Here is a 24,657-nt window from a genome sequence, read left to right as displayed (position 1 = left end):
CGAAACTTGAGCTTTCCTGCTCCTCTGATGCTGCTTGGCCTGCTGTGTTCATCCAGCTCTACACCTTGTTATCTCAGGAGATTCATGTAAAATGCCCAGATTCTCAATTTATGAAGGGACAGTGTAAGCAAGGATTCATCATGGGCAGAAATTCCAAAGAGAACAGTTCACACAGCCTTGAATGAATTAGAACATTCATACACATCAGATACTCAAATCAAACCCTTCATACTTAACATTCCTATAATTCCGAATAGATCAAAATTATTTTCTATATGTTGCACTTTTTTAAAAAATATGCCTATATAAATACCTCTAAAGTAATAAAATGTTCGAAGGCACTTATGAATAGCATTATAAAACAAAATATGACATTAATTGGATATTAGGCCCGATGATGAAAAGCTTGGTCAAAAAAGGCAGTCTTTATACAGTCCTAAAGGAAGAAAGTGAGGTAGAAATGGGAAAAGATGTAAAGGAATCTTAGAGCTAGGCTTTAGGTAACTGAAAGCTCAGCCATCAACACTGGGAATGATCAAGATACCAGAATTACAGCAGCACAAATATCTCAAACAACTCTGGGGCTGGGGAAGATTACGGAAGTAGGGAGGACACAAAGCTATTGAATTTTTGAAAAAAAGGTTAGAATTTTTTTAAAGTCAAGGCTTTGTTTGACCTGGTTTCAATGTAGGTCAGCCATGCACAGTGGTGAATGAGACAGTGTGAGTTAAGACATGGTCAACAGAGTTTTGGATTATCTCAAATTCACAGAGGTTGAATGTGGGACGCCAGGCAGGGGAGTGTTGAAATAGTGAAATTTTGATGTAACAAAGGCATAAATGAGGCTTTCAGTCGACAAGCTGACAAAGGAGCGAAGTATGGTGATGTTATGGAGGTGAAACAGTCAGTCTTAGTGATTACACGAATATGTGGTTAGAAACTTCAAACAAGTCATCAAGGTTTAGAATAAATTGGTTTAGTGTTACAGAGTTGACAGGAAGGTAGTGGACTAGCCATCAAGTTTGCAATGGAAACTGGCTTCATAATTCCCAATATTTACTTGGAAGTAAATTTCTGCTTATTTAGTATTGGATGGCTAATAAGCAATCTGTTAATTTAAATGGAATCGATGATGATGATGATGATGATGATGATGATGATGACGACGACGACGACGACGACAACGACAACGACGACGACGACGACGACGACGACGACGACGACGACGACGACGACTTGGATGCTATCTGTGTACACGTGAAAACCAATGCAGTGTTTTTGGATGATGTCACTGAGGAGGTGAAGGATGGTTCCCTTGGGCATATTAGAGGTAACAATCTAAGAACAGGAGGAGAAGCTGTGGTGGTGCAGTTGTATTGTCACCAGACTAATTCCGGGGCACAGGTTTATATTCCATGATGGCAGATGGTGGGAGCTTGAATTCAATTACTTTTAAAAATCTAGAATTCTAAAAATCTAGGAAGGAAATTTTGCCACCCTCATCTAGCCTGGTCTACATATGACTTCAGATTCATAATAATATGGTGTATTCTCAAATGCAACTCAGTTAATAAAAATGAATGTACCACTTGCCATTGAACTAGGCACCAGAAATGGCAATACACAGCCCTGTCAACCCTGCAAAGTTGTGCTGCCTAAGATAAGGTCGAGGGGCTAGTGTCCGAATTGTGAGAGCTGTGCGACAGACTAATTAAAAGTCTGATGGAATCATATCTTACAGATAATATCCCAGACACTATTATGATCACCAACAGAGGTGATGGCACAGTGCTACATAGGCGGGGTGGAGCTGCCTTTATGGTGCTCAACATTGACTCTGGACCGCACTAAGTTTCACAACATCGGGTCAAATATGAAAGGATGATTTCTCAGAAACCTGCTGCTTGCCACTTACCACTGCCCCTCAGCTAATAGATTAGTTCTCCATGTTGACCCTACTTGAAAGAAACACTCTGGGTGGCAAGGGCACAAAATGTACCCTGGGTAGGGGCCTTCAAAGTTCATCAGCAACAGTGGCTTAGCGGCAAAAGTTTTACAGATAGGGCTGGCCAAATCTGAAAAGGAAGAAAGTTGCTATACTGATTTTATGGCTGTTAATGACGGAACAAAGAGGAACAAACGTACTTGACCTTGTCCTCACCAATTTACCTTCGGCAGTTTTAGCATGACTGACTGCTGCAGTCCTTGGAGATGAAGTCCAGACTTCACATTGAGGATACGATCATGTTGTGTGGTACAACCTCATGCTGAAGAGAATAGATTTCAATAAAGATCAAGTAACTCAAGACTGGACATCTAGGAGTTGCTGTGTGAAATAGCAGCAGCAGAAACTTATTTCACCATACCATGTAACCTTATGGCTCCGTATACTCCCATCTCCGCCTTTACCATCAAGCCAGGAGATCAAAGCTGGTTCAGTGGAAAGCGCAGGAAGATATTCCAGGAGTTAGGAACATACCTAACAATGAGCTGTCAGCTTGGTGAAGCTAAACACAGGACTACCTGTATGCAACAGAGATAAACGATCCCACAACCAAGACCTATGCTGTCCTGTCACATCAATTATAATGGCGGTGGTCAGCCAACTCTAGATTGGTGGTGGCGGCCTCACAAATATCTCCATTGTCAACAAGGGGGGAGACCTTCATATCAATGCAAAAGACAAAGCCGAAGCACTTGCGTCAATTTTTAGCCAGAAATGTGAAGTGTACGATCAATCTCAGTTACTTCCTAAAGTCCCCAGCATCACAGCTAGCAGTTTTCAGTCAGTTCGATTCACTATACACGACATCAAGAAACAGCTGAATGCACAGAATACTGCAAAGGTCAAGGGCTCTGACAACAATCCAACAATATTACTGAAGACTTGTGTTCCAGAGATAGTTGCACCCCTAGTCAAGCCATCCTAGTACAATCACAACACTGAATTTACCCTCAATGTGGGAAAAATTGCTCAGGTATGGCCTGGCCACAAAATTAATAAAATTAGATTTGTCCTGGTTTACCAGTTTACTCTCAATCATCAGCAAAGTAATGAAAGGGCTCATTTACAGTGCTATCAAGAACTTTTGCTTAGCAATAACCTGCTCAGTATTGTTCAGTTTGGATTTGACCAGCTCAACTCCTGACCTCATTTACAGTCCTGATCCAAACTGGACCAAAGAGTTGAACTCAAGAGAAGTGAGGGTGACTGGGCTTGACACTAAGATAGCTTTAGACGAAGTGTAGCATCAAGCAGCCCAGCAAAAATGCAGTCAATGAGAATCAGGGAAATTTCTCTGCTGGTTGTATTAATAACTGGAGCAAAGGAAGACGGTTGTGCTTCGCAAAGGTCAATTGTCTTAGCAACAGGATACCACTGCAGGGGGTCCGCAGGATAGTGTCTTAAGCCAAACCACCCAAGTTGCTTCATCAATGACGTTCTGTCCATCATGAGTTCAGAAGTGTGGATGCTCACTGACTATTGCACAATGATTAGCAATATTTGTAACTCCTCAGACACAAACAGTCTGTGTTTGAATGCAACAGACCTGCACGGCATTCAGGCTTGGGCTAACAACTGGCAAGTAAAATTCATATCATACGAGTGCCAACAATGACGATCTCCAATGAGGGAGTATCTAACTATCAGCCCTTGATATTCAATGACATCACCATTACTGAATCCCTGACAATCAACATCTTGGGGTTTACCACTGACCAGAGATGGAACTGGATCAGCGATGTGAATACTGTGACGAGAAAAATAAGCAAGAGATCAGGAGTGGTATTTTTTCTGAAGAAGGGTCCAGACCCGAAACGTCAGCTTTCCTGCTCCTCTGATGCTGCCTGGCCTGCTGTGTTCATCCAGCTCCACACCTTGTTATACAAGAGACCGGGAATTCTGTGGGAAGCAACTCACCTCCCATCTCTCCCAAATCCTGTCCACTATCTACAAAGCACAAGTCAGTACTATGATGGAATACTCTTCACTTACCTGAAGAACACAGCTCCCGCAACACTAAAGAAGCTTGATACCGTTCAAAACAAAGCAACCCACCCTATCCACTATATCAGACTTTTACTTCCTCCATTAACAATGCACAGTGGCATCATCCACAAGATACACTGCAACAAGGCTCCTTAGACAGCAATTTACAAATCCTTTGCCTATAGAGCCTAGACGGGCAGGGCAACAATTTCATAGGAATATCACCACCTGCAAGGTCCCCTTCAAGCCACACACCATTTTGATTTGGAAATATAATAACACTTCACTTTTGCTGGGTCAAAATTCTGACACTCCCTCCTAACAGCATTGTGGGTGCACATGGATTGCAGCGGTTCAAAATGACAGCTCATTTCTACCACTACCACCAATAAATAGCTGGCCATTGGCAACCATAGGTTGCCAAAATGATTTACATATAGTTCTCAGCTTACAACTGGATATATAAAAACAGAAGGTGGTGAGAACTTGATGACACTGAAGAGGTTTTGAAGGACGATGGTATGGTTAGCTGTCAAAGACTGCAGTCAGGTCAAGGAGCAGGAATGGGAATAATTTATCTTTGTTAAGAGTCGTGTAGGATGTCATTTGTGACTTTTGAGAAGACCTAACTGGAGGACATTAAACCTGGACCACCAGGATAGAGAAATTCAGAAGGCGACAACATGTACAAGGACTTTCGACCGGTAAGAGAAGTTGGAGATGGGGCATTAATTGAAGAATGGAGTGAAGGGGTTGGGCCTTGGGGTGGGGTTTGGGGTGGGAATCAAAAGGTTGTTTTATAAAGGAAGAATGACAATGACGTTTCTAAGTAGAAAGAGAAAACATCTGGTGAAAGGAATTGTTACAATGATAGAGAAATCAGAAGGGGAGTTAGGTGGTCAGTAGTTTAGAGAGACCAGGGTCAAGGGAGCAAGAGGTGAGTCTCATGAGTAACATAAGTTAAGTGGAGACTGTAGAAAAACTAGAGAAAGATGCAAGTTATGAAATAGGGCAGTGCAGATCCTTCGAGCACGATTGTCTGGGGAACAGAAGGACATGGCAATTGCGGCAGTTGCAGCAATTCAATGTTTGCACTTTCTGATGGAAGTCAGGCTGAATGAGACAGGATTAGGCAGACAGCTTGCAGTACAGAGGTAACAAGGAGCAATCTTTGCATTGTACAAGTATCCTACAATACTTAGCAGGATGAAATAGAGTTTTGTGAGTACATGCCAGATCTGACAGTGGATAGCTAAACAAGTTGTCCTCACGTCCTTTTATGTCTCTTTCCTTAGACTTGAGAGAATGCAGATGGATATGAGATGAGCAGCAGTAAAGAAACAGCTAGTGTGACAGAAAGTAATGGATTATTGCAGACTGGGCTATTGAAGATGAGGTGAAAGTGCATTTAAGATATTGTGTACTGCAGAAACGTTGTGGGGAACAAAGAAACTTATTTGAAGATTATTGTGCATGAAGAATATTATCGAACGGCTGATGAAGCTGCCTTTCCACATAACAGTGTGAATGGACACTGTTGCTTTTCATGAGATAACAAGGTGTAGAGTTGGATGAATACAGCAGGCCAAGCAGCAGAGGAGCAGGAAGGCTGCCTTAGAAGAAGCTTCCCAGTGGGGTTAAAATTGTTTCAGAGATAGTAGGAACTTTTCATGATGCTTTTCCACTAGGTCAGTGGCATTCTTTCCAAAATAATATGAAAATGCACAACTGACAGACAGTTCCGTGGTTTTCAGGCCACAGAACAAATTAAACTTTAATTCATAATAAAACTCAAATCGCAGCCTGAAACACCATTGTGCTTCCAGAGTGGAAATATGAAAAATAAATTATCCCTGTGTGGTCAGAAACACTGTCTGAAAGTAGGGCTAAAGCAGATTACTTGACAAAGTAAAGTTGGCTTTGCTCACCAACCAGTTGGTGTACATGTCATACAGCATGGAAACAGACCCTTTGCTCCAACTCATCCATGCCAAGCAGGTTTCCTAAACTGAACTCGTCCCATTTGTCTGCATTTGGGCCCTTATGCATGTATTTGTCCGAATGTCTTTTAATTGTTGTAATTGTACTTGCCTCTACCACTTCCTCTGGCAGCTCATTCCATAAATGCATCACCCTCTGTGTGAAAATGTTGACCCTCAAGTTGCTTTTAAATCTTTTTTCTCTCACCTTAAACCTATGCCCTCTAGTTTTGAACTTCCCTACCCTGGGGAAAAGACCTTGGCTATTCACCTTATCTATACCCCTGTGATTTTAACAATCTCTAAGGTCAGCCCTCAGCCTCCTACCCTTCTTAGAACAAAAATCCCAGCTTATTCAGGCTCTCCTTATAATTCAAACCCACCAGTATTGATAACATTCTTGCATCCTTTCCAGTTTAATAACATCTTTCCTACAGCAGGGCGATCAGAACTGTAAGCAGTACTTCAAATATGACTGTACCAATACCTTGTACAGCCGTAACATGATGTCTGATCTCCCGTACTCAGTGCTCTGACCAATGAAATTAAGCGTGCTAAACGCCTTCTTCACCACCCTGTCTATCTGTGACACCAATCAAGGAACTATGTACCTGCATCCTTAGATGCCCCTGTTCGACAGAACTACCCAGTGCCCTATCTTCAACTGTATAAGTCCTGCCCTAGCTTGTCTTACCAAAATGCAACACCTCGCATTTATCTAAATTAAACTCCATCTGCCATTCCTCAGCTCATTGGCCCAGTTGATCAAGATCCCATTGCACTCCGAGATAACCATCTTCTCTGTTCAACTACTACCAATTCTGGTGTCATCTGTGAACTTACTTACTATGCCTCCTATATTCTGATCCAAATTGTTTATATAAATGACGAACAAGGGGACCCAGCACTGATCCTTGCCCCACACCACCGGTCACAGGCCTCCAGTCTGAACAACAACCCTCTACCACCACCCTCCGTCCCTTACCATCAAGCCAATTTTGTATTCGATTGTTTAGCCCTCCCTGGATCCCATGTGATCTAACCTTACTAACCAGTCTGCCATGCGGAACCTTGTTGAAGGCTTTGCTAAAGTCCAAACAGAAAACATCTACCACTCTGCCTACTCTATATTCTTGATCATCTCTTCAAAAAAACTCAATCAAGTTAGCGAGACACGATTTCCCACGCATAAAGCCATGCTGACTATCCCTAATCAGACCTTGCCTTTCCAAATGCACGTAGATGCTGTCTCTCCGAATCCCCTCCAACAAGTTACCCACCACTCAAGTCAGGCTCACCAGTCTATTGTTTCCTGGCTTTTCCTTGCAGCCTTTCTTAAATAATAGCACAACATTAGTTACCCTATAGTCTTCTGGCACCTCACCCATGGCTATCGATGATACAAATACCTCTGCAAGGGACCATGCAATTTCTTCCCTACCTTCCCACAATGCCCTGGGATATACTTGATCAGGTCATGGGGATTTATCTACCTTGATGTGAAACTGTTTAATATACACATTTGAATGTTTTTTTTCCCCCCAAGGTATAAAACTAGCCAAAGACAATGCAAATCAGGCAGTTTCTATAATGAGGTTAGATGGAAGAAATGTTGACAAACAGGAGGCTGGAAGAACACAGCAGGCTAGGCAGCATCTGGAGGAAAGAAGCAGTCAATGTTTCGGGTATTACTTAACGCCAGTTTTACGTGTAGACAGCAAGTTGAAAACCTACCCTACTGAGTCCAAGTTCTTAAAGGTACTCTTTGCCTTAGTGAGCCCAATTTTCTCAAAAAAGCTGAATGAAAGTTTCTAATCTCTAAACTTCAACGGCAAGAAGTCTTTCTTCCCTCTAAGCTCCCCATGAGATAAATAAATCTTAATAGTCTAAAAGTCCAGATTAAACATCATTAGAGATCCCCACAGATTGATTTACACTATATTACCATTGTTCCCTTTCCCAGTTTGCTGAGATCCATAACTCATAACCACTGAAATGTTGCTATAATTAAAAAATACTTCCTAAAGCACATTGAATAGTGATATTTCATTGCAATTAATTTGTCTACTGCAAGTCACTGAGAGAATAGGAGCAGCATCTACAGCATTTAAAATACAAGCATGCACCAGTTCTCCTTTTTTAAAAGTACAACAGCTGCCAACCCTTCCCACAGAAATAGTTCAGGGAAATTAGAGACCTGTCTGTTGTATACTCTTTCACAAGTGACAGATCAGTAATTCTTGTGAAGAAGTGTTGCTTGGACATTTGTGCATTATTTTCCAGGTTTCCCACTGAAGTGTGAAGTCAGAAATCACTTTACCCAAGGATAGTGGAAATCTGGAACTCCAAACCATACAAAGTTATCAATACAAAGATTAATAGGTTTCTCTTTGACAAGAGTTTCAAGAATTAGAGAGAATTAGAATTGTGATACCGATCAACAGTGAACAAAATCAAGGGTTGAATTGCTTACTCTGTTCCTATACTTTTTGATCCATGAACAATGGAGTGGGATACAGTATTACTGGATTTTAAGAAGTATATAAAACAAAGAGATTTGTTGCAAAGATGAAGGTTGTGGCATTGTGAAGTAAAATGGTAGCTTCAATAGAAGTACAATTAAAGGCAAAGAGTGATTGGTTGTTTCTCAAATTAAACTAGATCCTGCAAATGGTGGTGTTCTGGAATTTGTACTTCAGCAGTGGCACAATGAGTGCATTTCCCAGCAGTTCCTAAATTTAGAGAACAGGAAAAAAAATGGGAACACACAATTGTTAGGGACAGGGCAAATACATGACAAAAGCAAATCAGCAAATCATTAAAACTTACATTTAGGGAGAAGATGACAAAATGCAAAAAAAAAGTGGAGTGCAGGAAGACAGAGATCCCAAGTATAATACAAATAGCTCCTACTCATACAGTGGCTTGTGTAGACAAATTAATAATTGGAGGAAAAAGCCATTAGAAAGTGAAATTCCATTCATAATTTCCTATGCCAAATGAATGCAAGGTTTGGAATCTATATAAGACATTGCCTCGGGTGGAGATAGAGAAATGAGTGCAGATCTGGATTCCCTGAGAAACAATACTGTGTGGGAAAAGTGCAGTGTAGGTTCTTAAGATATCACCAGTGCTGATAGGAGATGATGAAGAGGAAACATTTGAAAAACTGGGGATATATTTACTCTTTGTTGTCATCCTTAATTGCATAAGCAAGGGAAAACAAGTTGCAGTTAATCAAGAATCCCATATTGGTCAGCTCACAAGCATGTTTATTAGAACACAGTCCAAGCGTCAGACTTCTAGTGACCTAGAAAATGGAACTGTTCAATGAAACTATAAAAAAAGTCCGTTGCTTTTACTTACTTTGTTTGGATTCTCTTTGAATTTCTCTAAATAACTAAGCACTTTGGTTTGAGAAACCAGCCTGCTGTGCAAGCAAGTTTGGCCTTCTGAAAGACAGTACAGATATTTCTGCTATAGCACGTGTTTCATTAACGCAAACTGGCTGTAACGCGATTGATGAAAAGTGGATGCTGTTTGGATAATGCAAACTTTCTACTGTACAGTAGAGTGATTTTCTATAGCCATTTCCCGTTAATGTGATTTTCTATAGCGCAAGGTCACAAGAATGCAATTGTCATGTTATAGGAGAAATACCTGTAGTATGATCATTCTGGAAATTCTCTTAGGGAATCTAGTGATACAGGGGATGTTAAGTGAAGAATGTGGCTTTGTTGAACTGGAAGTTGGTGATAGATTTCATCAAACTGTTGAGTGAGAAACAGTGTTGCATGGTTGTTGAAAAGTGCAATTCTGGCAAACTGGGACAGTGGGGCCATATTTGAAAGTGTTCAGTCTTCATTTTCATAAATCTATTGAAACAGATAACTGAAAGGAATGGGGACCCACTGGCATAAAAGGAGAGGTTACAAGATATTGGCTAATGACCTGAAGATCGATAAATATTCAGACATTGTGCTCAGAAATGGCTGGTGATAGAATTTAAGCAAGAAAAGAGTCAAAGATGCAGAAGCAAAAATGTAAAGACTTTTCAATTCTTTCTCTCTCCAAGAATCCTAATATATCAATTCTCATGAAATTAATGAAGAAATTTGTTTTTCCTTTAAATAAACCAGAGCAGAGTGTCACAAACAGAAGACATTAGTTAACATATTGTCGCCATCCTTTAAGGATGTATACAGCAAGATATTCTGGTAGAACATAAAGTGCTGGAGAAACTCAGCAGGTCCAACAGCATCTGTAGAGAAAAAGACAGAGTCAACACACCGAGTCCAATGATTCAGAAACATTAACTGTTTTTCTCTTTAGAGATGCTGCCAGACCTACGGAGTTTCTCCAGCACTGTTTTTCTTTCAGATTTCTAGCATTTGCAGTTCTTTGCCTTTAGTTTTGAAGGCAGATTACTACCTGCATAGCTGTAAATTGGGAGAGAAGAGTGTGCAGTGGGACCTGGGCGTCCTCGTGTACCAGTCGCTGAAGGTAAGCATGCAGGTGCAGCAGGCAGTAATGGAAGGTAAATAGTATGTTAACCTTCACTGTGAGAGGTTTTGAGTACAGGAGAGGGGATGTGTTGTTGCACTTGTACAGGGCCTTGGTGAGGCCACATCTGAAATACTGTGTGCAGTTTTGGTCTCCTTTTCTGAGGAAGGATGCTTTTGCTTTTGAGGGAGTGCAGCAAAGGTTTACCAGGCTGATTCTGGGGATGGTGGGTCTGATGTATGAGGAGAGATAGACTAGGTTGGGATTGTTTTCGCTAGAGTTCAGACAAACGAGGGGTGATCTCATAGAGACTTATAAAATTTTAACAGGACTGGACAGGGTAGATGCAGGGAGGATGTTTTTGATGGGGTGTGTGTCCAGAACCAGAGTCAGAGTCAGAGTCAGAGTCACAGTATGAGGATTTGGGGTGGATGATTAGGACAGAAATAAGGAGACACTTCTTCACCCAAAGAGTGGTGAGTGGTAATGGATTCATTACCACAGGAGGTAGTTGATGCCAAAACATTGAACGTATTCAAGAGGTGACTAGATATAGCACTTGGGGCGAATGGGATCAAAGGTTATGGGGAGAAAGCAGGATTAGGCTATTGAGTTGGACGATCAGCCATGATCGTGAAGGATGATGGAGCAGGGTCGACAGGCCAAATGGCCTCCTCCTGCTCCAATCTTCTATGTTTTTTGAATAGTTGGTTTGCAAACTCCTTTTGAAGATCTTCTAGCTCTGGCAGTAGTGTATTGGTCTTGTTTGCTGATTGTTTAAAAACTAAGATCAATCTTCAAAAGGTTATGCATTTCTAAAAATATTCCATATATTTTGCATTACTTGGCAAACATGGTTATTATTAGTTTAGCAGCTTGAAATTCTATCAGATAACAATTCAATAAGATGCCTCTTTATGGAGCAACAAGCATTAGGTTTTTATCCTTGTGGATTACTTGGGCACAAAACATTTGCCCCTTGTATGCTTTTGTACGACTCAATCAATATTCCCACTGATTTGCATATCTCAAGCTGAAACTTTTGGTTTGTTTATCTTGCTGTTTCAAGCTAAATAGGTAACCGAATGCTCTCTGATAATTGAGCCAAGATTTGAAATTAAAAACTGAAGATGCTGTGCATAAGACACTGTTCAATACTAATTTGATCAAAGAAAATTTTACATAACTCAGAACCTAAATCAAATTATTTGAAGTGTCAGGAACGTTTCATACCTCAATGATTTTTTATACTAGCTCGACTTGTCGAATGCTGGAATAGAACATTCTTCATTTTCAATATCCACATTGAAAAGATACAATATCCTGGAAATATTAAAGTCTATCCATTTAATTCAAGTTTCCTATTTCAAATTATTTGATCATCTATCAATTAAACATAACACAAGTTACACATTTTCTACCACACCTTCATTTAGAGAGATTCCTTTCAGTAAATATTTCACGTGCCTGAAGTGCTAGTCAGAGTCATACAGCTTGGAAACAGACCTTCAAGCTCTCCCACATTCCATGGAAATGTGTCAAATTTCAAGCTGTTACATTCAAATTTTATACGCACCAAGGGTGTCAAATCAAGATTCCAATCATGATGTAGTTTAAAACACCGAATATCAAGTAAACAGAACCACGTAACTGTAGCAAAGTCAAAAACATAAACAGAAATTGCAGGAAAAGTTCAGCAGGTTTGGCGGAAGTTCTGAGGAAGGGTCACCGGACCAGAATTGTTAACTGATTTCTCTTCAAATATGCTGCCAGACCTGCCGAGTTTTTCCAGCAACTTCTGTTTTTACTCCAGATACACATGATAGGAGGCCCATCACAAGACCCATTTCCTAGTGGTTCCAACTTAGCTATGTTTCTGGACCTACTAGTTACCGATTCTCACCATGATGCATAGATGTAGGCTAACAGTAAAAACTCAATAAACTTTAGTTAGGATGACAGCTCAACGTAAAGATTCTGCAGGGTAGATCAGCTCAAGACTATAGCAAGCTCTCTTATTTTCAAACAACATTTTTCACAATATATTAGCTTTATTTCCAAAGAAGGTCAGTAAAACAAACTATTTGTCCCAAGTTTGCATAATAGGACTCAGAAGAGTTTTATCACGATGTTTCTAGGAATGGAGGGTTTGAATTATAAAGGAGCGGCTGGGACTTGCTTCACTGGAGCATAAGACGTTAAGGTGGCCTTAGAGGTTTATAAAATTATGAGGGTTATAGATAAGGCAAATGGCAGGTGTCTTTTCCCTAGGGTGGGGGATTATAAGATGGTATTTTTCAGGAGAGAGTGGCAAGATTCTAAAAACACACGACTGGCAATTTTTTTTTTTTTTTATACAGAGTGGTTCTTGTGTGGAATAAACATCCAGAGGAAGTGATGGATGCGGATACAGTTACATATTTAAAAGACATTTGGATAAGTACACGAATAGGAACTTTTGGAAGAATATGGGCCAAGTGCAGGCAGGTGGGACTAGTTTAGTTTGGGATCAGACTGGTTGGATCGAAGGGTTTGTTTCCGTACTGTATGACTATGATTAGTGTTAAAAAGACCAATTTTATTAACAAGTGTAACGTACGAGACAGGATCCATTTTCAAAGCAAATATTTGAGAGCTGCTTCGAAATTGAAGACCGCAATCTCATCAAAATAACTCTTTCTGAGAAAACCATAGAATCAACTACAAGTCTGCTGAAAAAGTGGCAAGGTTAACGGACTATAATATCCAACGAGCTATGATTTGCATTGCAGAGATGCATTGTTTTCTTCCTACAAACTTGACCATATACCACTAACTGCGTTAGTCTCTGCATTGCTCACAGAAGTCCACAGACTAATCATTCCTTTTAAACCCGATGTAGTTTAGACAAGCATACCACCACCTCCAAGCATTTCTAATTTTCTCAACTGTAGAGTCATAATATCCTCTAAATCAAGACTTAGCTGCCCAGACTTTCAGTCACCAGTCCATTCTCTACTGCACTTCAAATGGTCCGTGCAATCCTTTCTGACATCACCATCATTCATCTCCTAAAAGCTTGTACTACTTCCTACTCTAATTTTTCAGCATCTAAAAAATACCAAGGTAGTCTCAAGAGATGTTTGATCAGTGCAGGCTACAGCCCTTAAAGTACTTCAGTTTTAAAGCTGAACAAATCCATGAAAAGGACTCTATTACTTGTATGTTAGTCACATCTCAAGAAGCACTGGACTGATCTAAACCCACAATGAAGCAAAAGTTACTATTATTCAACAAGCAGAATTACGTTTAATCCCTTTAGTGAAGCTAAAGTTGAATTTTCAGCCTGAAAATTCTAATTCCTTCCCTTCAGTCTATTCGTTTTTTTGAGAAAGAACTCCTGTAATTACTTTATATATGCGTCGACATAAATAAGTTGAAAATATTTGCATACATACAAGTTGTAGATTTGAGAACAATCTATATAAATTCACTGAGAGTGGATTTGAATAACACTCAAACTCTTCCATTACAGGCTGCTAATCAGTTCTTCCTTGCTTTCAGCAATAATAAATAGATTCGTTCAGCACCTCTGCCAACCCTGATTATTTTACTCAATGGACAACAAATTGCATTTAATAGAGCACTGTTAAATACAGGAAAACATCCAGAGGTGCCTAATGGTAGTGGATTAGACAGAACAAGACACCAAAGCAAAATGTTAGGTGGAAAGGCCAAAAGGAGGAAGCATAAATGTTGTCAAAATGTTAGTCTTAAAATATGAATAAAACATGAAAAGACGAATGTGAAGAGATTTGAAGAGGTAATTCCAAAGTGTCGGGAGTAATGAAATAAACCTCAGTCACCAATGGAGGAGTCAAGAACTGAGGGGATGTACAAGAGTTGGCAATAGAATTCAGGAGCCCTCGCCTTAGTGATCATTTCTCATGTGACAGCTCGGATGGCAAGTATCAATACTGGAAATACAAACTATTCATCATATTTCAATTGACAAGCAATTGATATTAATCTTGGATTGGAGACTGTTCAGATTACAACTTATTGTGACATGGCCAGAGTCACTAGTAGTTTGAAACTAATGGAAGACACCATAGAATTTCTCCCTCAATGGAAAGTTTATTGTTCCTCATAGCTCTGCACCACACCCCACCCTGGAATAGCTCTTCCAGAGTTTCCAGCTCCTGCAAGCTAGCATTCACTAGTTATAACTGCGCAGCCAATTGAATTTGTGTCTATTGTTGATAAGCACAAGTACAGTCATATTAGCCAGGCAATCAAAATGCAGCATAGGTCTGAATCAATTTTGAGTACAGTTTTTTATTAATAAGTAAAAGCAGGTTGGCCTTAAGCAGGCTTCAATAGATTTTTAAGACACCCCTCAAATCCTACCTCTTTAATCAAGCTTTTGGTCAACTGCCATAATTTGCCCTAATGCCGATTTTAAATTCAAGTTACCGCTCATGATTATTAATTATTTCCACGATTTCTACATTACCAATAGGTCTGTCCTTCAGGTCATCTGTTTTGTTCCTGTCAATCAGGATCAGTTGTGACTGGAAAGCTGACTCATCAACTGCTCTGCCTATTCTAAGCTCCCCTAGCTCAACGCACAATTGCCACCCCTTAAGAACCAGAACTAGCAAAACTTAAGAGCACTACTGCTTCTTCAACACTAACCCACTGTAAGTGACTGCCTATACTGATCATACTAACAGCCTACACTCCGGTCAGAGATAGTAGGAACTGCAGATGCTGGTGAATCCGAGCCAACAAAGGTGCAGGGCTGGATGAACACAGCAGGTCAAGCAGCATCATAGGAGCAGACAGGCTGACGTTTCGGGCCTTGACCCTTCATCAGAAAAAGCCTTTTTCTGATGAGGGGTCAAGGCCCGAAACGTCAGCCTCTCTGCTCCTATGATGCTGTTTGACCTGCTGTGTTCATCCAGCCCTACACTCCAGTCAAGTTAGTATCAGGGGAAACACTTCTGGTTGTCTATTGCGGCGCAGCAGGTCATGTCTCAACTGGAGAAATTTTAAGTTATCCTTATGTTAGATAATCTCAGGGGCAAAAGCAGGAGCAGATCAATGGCTGGGACTGCTACGAAACAGAATAGGGATAGAAAAGCAGCACATTCAAAATTCAGACCAGCAATTACAGTGGATTTTAGGGATATTTAATTATTTGATTGATTTTAAGTTCCACTTAAATATGAAATAGGATAATTAAATTTATTACAAAATGTTATGTCAAGCATGTGTCATTTGAATCAATACTCACCTACATAATTGTTGTACAGTGGCTCTTGTATGTAGTATTTATAGGCTGCAATCTAGCAATTGACCAACATTGCAGCATATTCTTTCCCTGTTTCTCTAAAACTGAAGACTCTAAACAGCAGGTTGTGGGACTACCATCTCCACCTTAGTTCCCCTCTAAGTCACATACCAGTTTGAGATGGACAAATATGTCCATTCCTCCATAATGGATGGGGAAGCAGCCTGGTACTCCATACTTACCACAGTATCACTGTAGAAACACCATTACCACAAAAACTGCAACTGCAAAGTATAATAGGTCCTAAGGGCAACAAATGTAGCCTTCCCAACATTAAATGACATCAGCAAACAATTATATTGCAATTTAAAATTACACACATTATTTCTGATTTTATTTGTGCTTAATTTTGAAAAGAACCAATACCAACAAATTCTCACTGGGATTAAAACTGTATTAATAGTTGCTTAAAAAAAAAAATTTCCAACACTGGCCCACTTAATTTCCCTTCTCTTCAATTAAAACACCACAACCAAGGCAACTGTGCTGATTTCTAGATAACAGCGTGGAGCTGGAGGAACACAGCAGGCCAGGTAGCACCAGAGGAGCAGGAAAGCTGACGTTTTGGGTCAGGACTCTTCTTCAGAAATGGAGGCTCAAAATACTGTAGATAGCATCAGAGACCCTTCTGTTATCGCACACGCCAGTATCCAATAGAACAGGTTCCTCATTTTGAAACACACAAAAAATGTTAGAGAAACTCAGTAAGTCTGCTGTGAGACGGAAACAGAGTTAATGCTTTGAGTCCAGTATGACTGTTCTTCAGAAGTTCTGAAGAGTCATACTTAAACATTAATTCTGTTTCTCTCTCCACAGATGCTGCTAGATCTGAATTTCTCCAGCACTTTTTCTGCTTCTTTCAGATTTGCAGCATCTGCCGTATTCCAATTTTCTTTGAAGCTCTTCATTCTGTTGGCCTATCATCCTGATAGCAGTCAACAGAATGTTTTTTAAAGGTTTATGCGATTTTATTGGATGAAGCACCTGCATTACAAGTTCTCACAGCTGAAAGGAACCAAGTTGACTGATCACACCAAACAAAGAACAATTAAACATCCAAATACAAAAAAAGCCAAACTGTTTAAAAATGTATTTTTGCGTATTAAATTGGAACAGATATTTTATGCTTTTGTAACCCCCAATTTTCATCTTGCAATTTCTTTACATTATGCATTTGCTCTACACATGGAAGGAGACTGAAACAACTCTACACACCCATTCTCGGTAGAAAGAGGTTCCAATAATTCCATAAGAGCGAACGTTTTTAGGTTCTTCATCACACTGCAAAACTGAAAATGAATTTCTAATCTTAACTGAATGAATCAGTTTCAATACTCAGATGCAGCAAAGTACAAAGCATGCCAACTAATACTGCTGGGAATCCATGGCTGAGCTACAGCTCTCTATGAAAACAAATTTCCATCCTCTCCACTTTTATTTGAGTGGAGATGTCACAGTATAGATTTCACCAATGCACCCCTTAAAAAGGTGCATGTGTGCACAGCAAGACAACACTCAAGAAGGTACCATGAAGACCACTCAAGTTATTTTCTTTAAGATATCAAACAGGCATGTTTGAGCAAAATAATTCAAAGGTACTGTGCATTAAAATTAAAGGCCATGAAAATTCAGAAGGAACACAGATGCCAAGATTTACGATATCTGATATACACTTGTGCAAACACTTCAATAATAGTTAAAACAATGTTACTCAATATTTCTGTTTTCTTAATTGACATTTCATATTGAATATTAACTATTCATGACAAAAGCACTATTAGAGGAGCCATCAACCAAACAGAACTGCACTTTTGCTTTAACATAGAAAGGATGTTAAATTGCTAAAATTAAAACAGCTGGTGCTAAATACTTTCCAAGTCGCTTGAAGTATATCCATCTTGCATGCAGGATACTAAAGGGATAACCTGTAGATGTAGTACATTTGGATTTCCAAAAATGCATTCAGTAAAGTGCCGCATAAAAGGATACCATACAAGTTGCAAACACGTGGTGTTGCGGATGATACGCAGCATGGTTGGAGGATGGCAAACTGCAACTAATGGCATGTTACAAGGATCAGTGCTAGGGCCTCAATTATTAATTTTACTAATCAATATTAATGACTTACATGAAGCTAAACTTGCAGATGATATGAAAAGAGGTAGGGAAGTAAGTTGTGAGAATAGGATAAAATTTGCAAAGTTAGTGGGTAAAAATGTGGGAAATGTGAAGTTGTCTACTTTGGAAAGAATTGAAAAGTAGATGATTATTTAAATGTGAGATTCGGAATGCTGCAATACAGAAGGATCTGGATATCCTTGGACATGAATTACCAAAATGTAGTATACAGGTGCAGCAAGAAATTAGATGAACAAATGGAATGCTAGTATTTATTGCAAGGAGAATGGAGTACAAAAGTGGGGAAGTCTTGCTACCACGATACATGGAATTGGTATCTTTACTTAAGGTAGATATACTGATTTTGGAGACAGCTCAAAGAAAGGTCAACAGATTGATTTCCGGGGTGTGAGGTTTGTACTATGAGGAAAGGTTGAACTACTTGGGCATGTGCTCATTGGAATTTAGAAGAATAAGAGCTGATCTTATTGAAACATAAAAGATTCTAAGAGGTGCCTTGACAGCATAGGTTCTAAGGGAAGGCTTCCTTTGTCAGGGAGTCTAAAATTATGTGGTACAGTTTATAAAAAATGTATCCTATTTAAGATTGAGATCAGGAAGAATTTCTAATCACAGAGTTGTTAGTCGTTGGAATTCTCTTCCCCAGAGAGTAGCGGTCATTGACTATATTCAAAGCTAAGTTATATAATTGTTCATCAGCAAGGGAGTTAAGGGTAATGAGGGATGGGCAGGAAAGTGGAGTAAAGGCTCAATCAAATCAGCCATGATCTTATTTTATGGCACGTCAGACTCAAGGGGCAAAATGCTCCTATTTCTTACAAAATTTAATAAAATCAGTCAGCCTTACCTGATGTGGGAAAAAATTGAGGAACTTGCACATTTCAGAATGAGCTTTTAAGCACAACATAAATAATCTTCTAAGCCTGAAGTCCTAGGAGCCAAGTGAATTGAAGCTGTTCAGAATATCTGCAAAAAGCAAAAAAGTTTTGTTTTAAATTTATAGGCAATTTGATGACATAACTTGCTAAAGTTAAGACCATAAGATAGGAGTAGAATGTATGACTTCAAGGGCACCACTTAATACAATAATGGCTTATCATCAGGATTGACTTCACTTTCTTGTCCACTTTCCATATACCTTAGCAGAGATCAAGAGTATATCTGTACCAAGGTAACAGCACGGAGCTGGATGAACACAGCAGTCCACGCAGCATCAGAGGAGCAGGAAAGCTGACATTTCAGGTGTGGACCCTTCTTCAGAAATGGGGGAGGGGAAGGGGGCTCTGAAATAAAGAGAGAGGGGGAGGCGATGATAGAAGGTGTATAGCGGAGCTGATAGATGGAGAGAAGATGGACAGGTCAAGGAGGCGGGTATGAAGCTAGTAAAAAGGGTGAGTGTAGGTAGGGAGTTGGGAATGGGGGGGCTGGTCAGTGAGGAGGGAGGAGGGAGGAAGACGGACAGGTCAAGGAGGTGGGGATGAATCTAGGAGGTGTGTAGGTAGGGTTGGTCAGTGAGGTGGGAGGAGCAGATAGGTTGGAGAGAAGATGGGCAGGTCAAGGAGGCGGGGACGGGGGTGCTGGTCTTGGGAATGATGTCAGGGGTGGGGAGATTTGAAATTCATAAAGTCCACATTTGAGACCATTGGATTGTAGGGTTCCAAGGTGGAATACGAGGTGCTGTCCCTCCAGTTTTCGGGTGGCATCGTTGCGACACTGAAGGAGGCCCAGGGTGGAAATGTTGTCCAGGGAGTGGGAGGGGGAGTTGAAGTGGTTTGCGACTGGGAGATGTTGTTTGTCACGAACCAAGCGTAGGTGCTCCATGAAGCGGTCTCCGAGCCTCCGCTTGGTCTCCCTGATGTACAGGAGGCCACGCGAGCACAAGGGGAATTCTGTCTTTGTTTTTATTGCAGGGAAGGGGCGTGAGGGCTGAGGTGCAGGAAACACAAGGGATGTGGTTGGGGGTGGGGAAAATCGGGGATAGAAACAAACACAGAATTCCCCTTTGTCCTCAAGTATCACCCCATTAACCTCCGGATTCAATACATCATTCTCCGCCACTTCCGCCACCTGCAATCTGACCCCACTACGAAGGATATATTTCCCTCCCCACCCTTATCTGCCTTCCTGAGGAACCGCGCTCTCTGCGACTCCCTTGTCTGCTCCACACTCCCCACTAACCCCATCACCTGTCCCTGCAACCGCAGGAGGTGCTACACCTGCCCCTACACCTGCCCCCTCACCTCCATCCCATGCCCAAAGAAAACCTTCCACATTAAACAGATGTTCACCTGCACATCAGCTAATGTGGTCTATTGTGTCTGCTGTTCCCGATGTGGCCTCCTCTACACTGGGGAGACCAAGCAGAGGCCTTGTGGAGATTTCCTTCTTCCCTAGCCTCCCACAACATTGGAGGATGGACTTGATTAGGCCCAGGGGATTTATCCACCTTAAGGCTGCAAACACCTCTTCTCTGGTAATGAGTATGTGGTCCAAAACATCCCCACTTGTTTCCCTGATTTCTCTGGCATCCTATTTTGAGAAAGTTACCAAAAAGATCAAGGATGGCAGCGCAGTAGACCTTGTTTATTTTGATTTTAGTAAAGCCTTTGACAGTGTTCTACATGGTAGACTAATTAGTAAAGTTAGGTCATGTGGGTTTCAGGGTGAGCTTACCAATTGGTTACATGATTGGCTTAATGGCAGGAGACAGGGAGTAATAGTGGAGGCCTGTGATCAGCAGTGTTCCACAGGGCTCGGTTCTGGGTCCTCTTTTGTTCGTCATTTATATAAATGATTTGGATGTGAATATAGAAGATATTGTTAGTAAGTTTGCAGAGGACACCAAAATTGGTGGTATAGTAAACAGTGGAAGGTTTTCTAAGATTACAAAAGGATCTTGATCAAATGGGTCAATAGGCTGAAAACTGGCAGATGGAGTTCAATCTGGATAAATGCGAGGGATTGCATTTTGGTACAACAAACAACGGTAGAGTTTATACAATTAATGGTAGGGCCTTGGGTAGTGTTGTAGATCAGAGGGACCTAGGGGTGCAGGTACATAATTCTTTGAAGGCTACGTCACATCTACACAGGGAGATTAAAAAGGCAATTGGCATGCTTGCCTTCATTGCTCAGTCCTTTGAGTATAGGAATTGGGAAGTCATGTTGGTGCCGTACAGGACATTGGTGAGGCTTCTTCTGGAATGCTGTGTCCAGTTCTGGTCGTCCAATTACAGAAGCTGGACAGGGATCAGAAAAGATTTACCAAGATGTTGCTGGGTATGGAAGGTTTGAGAAATGAGAGGCTGGATAGACTGATTTTTTACACTGGTGGTTGAGAGGCGACCTATAGAAGTTTACAAAATAATGAGAGGTATAGATAGAGTTAATAGTAGTTATCTTTTCCTGAGGATGGGGGATTTCAAGACTAGGGAGCACGTTTTTAAGGAGAGAGGAAAGAGATTTGAGGGGCAATCTTTTTTTTTTGAAAAACACAGAGTATGGTTTGTATGTGAAATGAACTTCCTGAGGAAGTGATGGATGTGGGTACAATTACAAAAGACATTTGAATAGGTATATGAATAGGAAAGGTTTGGAGGGATATGGGCCAGGACAGGCAGGTGGGACTAGTTTTGTTCGGAGTTACATTTGGCATGGACTGGTTGGACCAAAGGGTCTGTTTCTGTGCTGCATGACTGACTCTATGACTCTATGTCATAGCAAATCCCAAGACTTGCTTAATCAAGACATTTCGACCATTTTTGTACACCAAAATCAAAGAAAGTGCTAGCATAGAACAATAGGGGCGGCAAGGTGGCAGAGGGTAGCACTGTTACCTCACAGCACGAGTGACCCGAGTTTGATTCTAGCCTTGGGTAACATTCTTCCTATGTCTGTGTGGGTTTCAGTCAGCTGCTTTGGTTTCCTCCCATAGTCCAAAGATGTGCAGGCCAGGTGCATTGGCCATGCTAAATTCTATCAGGACCAGGGATGTGCAGGCTAGGTGCATTAGAACAGTACAGCACAGTCCAGGCCCTTCGGTCCACGATGTTGTGCCAAACTTTTACCCTAAACCTAAAGGTCTATCTAACCTCCACCCCTACCTTATACTATCATCCATACGCCTATCTAATAGCTGCTTAAATGCCCCTAATGAGGCCAACTCCACTATCCTCTCCGACAATGCATTCCACGCCCCGACCACTCTGAGTAAAGAACCTGCCTCTGACGTCTCCCCTATATCTACCTCCACTCACTTTAAAACTATGCCCCCTCGTAATAGCTACCTCTACCCTAGGAAAAAAAAGTCTCTGGCTGTCCACTCTATCTATAGCTCTGATCATTTTGTACACCTTTATCAAGTCACCTCTCATCCTTCTTTGTTCTAAAGAGAAAAGCCCTAGCTCTCTCATTGTTTCCTCATAAGACCTTCCCTCCATTCCAGGCAACATCCTGGTAAACCTCCTCTGCACCTTTTCCAACGCTTCCACATCTTTCCTGTAATGATGCGACCAGAACTGGACACAATACTCTAGATGTGGGCGAACCAGGCTTTTGTATAGCTGGAGCATAACTTCACGGCTCTTGAACTCAATCCCTGTATTAATGAAAGCTAACACACCATACGCCTTCTTAACAACTCTATCCACCTGGGTGGCAGCTTTCAGGGCATAGTGGACATGAACCCCAAGATCCCTCTGCTCTTCCACACTGCCAAGAATCTTTCCGTTAACCCTGTATTCTGCTTTCAAGTTTGTCCTTCCAAAATGAATCACCTCACACTATTAGCCATGGTAAATGCAGGATTACAGGGATGGGTAGGGGCCTGGGTTCGATGCTCTAGAGGTTGGTACAGACTTGATGAGCTGAATGGCCTCTTTCCACACTGTAGAGATTCTAATGAATAGGATAGGTGTTTTCTTTATATCCATGAAGATTATTTTGAAAAATAATCTTCCACTAAATACTTGCACTTTTGGCAAAAAACACCTTTAGGAAGTTTTTAACGTACTGATACATATGGTTTTGTTCTGTCATTCCAAGATGCCAGTCTCTCAAACTTCGAGGATGATCAGGAAAAGCTGCATAGCCATCACATTTTCATTCGGGTGTTCTTTAATTGAGTTCAGGTAAATGAGACTGTGTGGAATGACATTGCTACAATTTTGAGTAGCACATGGACATCTGTGGAAAGCTGCTCAGAATCGGTTGTTTAAATTCACACTTCATCAAATCTCCTTTCTGATCTCTTGAATTTGTATCCTGGGTGTGATCTACTTCTTTTAGGGAGAAAATTGTTTTGCTAATCCTTTAGAACCTCTCCTTCAAATGTTGAAGTGTCACAGGGGACATAGTTGCTAGTAAATGGGATATTGCTAATACCTAGCCTGGTAAAATACTAAACTAGTCCTCTGGCAAATTAGGTACTCCTCTCATGCACTTTTGTCCAAATCCACATCAGTCCTTTAAAATTTTGACTTCCTCTTTGACTTCATCATGCTGCAATCATTTTGGCTATATTTTCTCTTCAAGCTCTTGATAGGCATATATGCAGTGCTTCTTGGAGACTGCCTATTGCTAAAACTAGCGAGGTTGATGGGAATTTTGGAACTTCAAGGCTGCTGGGAATAGCTGAAACAGGCAAACAATGGGAGGCGCCAGAAATGTTATTCTACATATATTTTTCTGGGGAGATCAGAGTCCAGATCTCCCATACTCAGCAGAATCATGCAGAAGTTCTATTTCCTTCGTCTTGTGTGCGCTTTTTGTTCATATCTGAAATTATTTTTTTTTGAAAAAAAAGGAGCTGCAACCAATCATGACCAGTTCGGCAACTTAAAGCAAATTTGGCAAGTAACGGGATCCTGAACTGGAGAAATGCTCTTTGAACAATTTCCAAATCCAATGCATTAGCCATGGTAGAACAGATTGTAGTACATCAAGTGTGGCCATGTTCTTCACTCACGACTTTAATTTTCAGTAACTGGATGCCTGTGCACTGCTTTTACCTGGTTTGGCCTGGGTAAATCAAGGATCAAATCTAATTAATTCCTTATTCACTTAAGTGTATGTCCAGCTGACTGACAGTTTGGTGTCTGTAATTTTTTGAACTTGTCCACCTGAAAACAAAAATGAATGGAGTGTTTCACTTTCTGCAGGTTATTTTTGGATTTCTTTAATGCATTTGCCAAGGTATATTAGATTGTGCTTATTATAGCTTTGTTATTTCTGCTACAGTAAGAATTAAGTGACTCAGCTAAGGTACCATGAACAGCTTTATTTTGAGTTTGTGTCCTTGTGCTGTAGCAAAGTACCACCCCCTCCCCCTTATTGACTTCAGTATTTCAGGGCATTGCATGGAGCAGTCGAAGTGCCCAACACTTAAAAAGTGCTAATATAAAACTGGTCTACATTCAACATCTAGATAAGTGCCATTTAAACAGGATCTATTGCAAATGTAGGTTTGCACATTAAATAAGAACCAAAAGAACTGCGGATGCTGTCAATCAGGAACAAAAACAAAGTTGCTGGAAAAACTCAGCAGGTCTGGCAGCATCTGTGAAGGAGAAAACAGAGTTAACATTTCGGATCCGGTGACCCTTCTTCAGTCGGGTCCCGAAATGTTAACTCTGTTTTCTCCTTCACAAATGCTGCCAGACCTGCTGAACTTTTCCAGCAACTTTGTTTTTGTTCCTGATTGACAGCATCCG

General features: G+C 40.8%; 1 protein-coding gene across 1 annotated transcript in view; it reads right to left on the bottom strand.

Moving 5' to 3' along the window:
- bmpr1aa (bone morphogenetic protein receptor, type IAa) overlaps positions 1-24,657 on the bottom strand; it is a 201,073-nt gene that overhangs the window by 93,956 nt on the left and 82,460 nt on the right. The window contains exon 2 of the mRNA XM_048616286.1: positions 18,795-18,913. The gene's annotated coding sequence lies outside the window, so the exon portion shown is untranslated. The remainder of the gene's footprint in view (positions 1-18,794; positions 18,914-24,657) is intronic.

Source organism: Rhincodon typus, chromosome 34, assembly GCF_021869965.1.
Source record: "Rhincodon typus isolate 14 chromosome 34, sRhiTyp1.1, whole genome shotgun sequence".
Classification (NCBI taxonomy): Eukaryota; Metazoa; Chordata; class Chondrichthyes; order Orectolobiformes; family Rhincodontidae; genus Rhincodon; species Rhincodon typus.
This window is presented reverse-complemented; position numbering and strand designations above follow the sequence as displayed.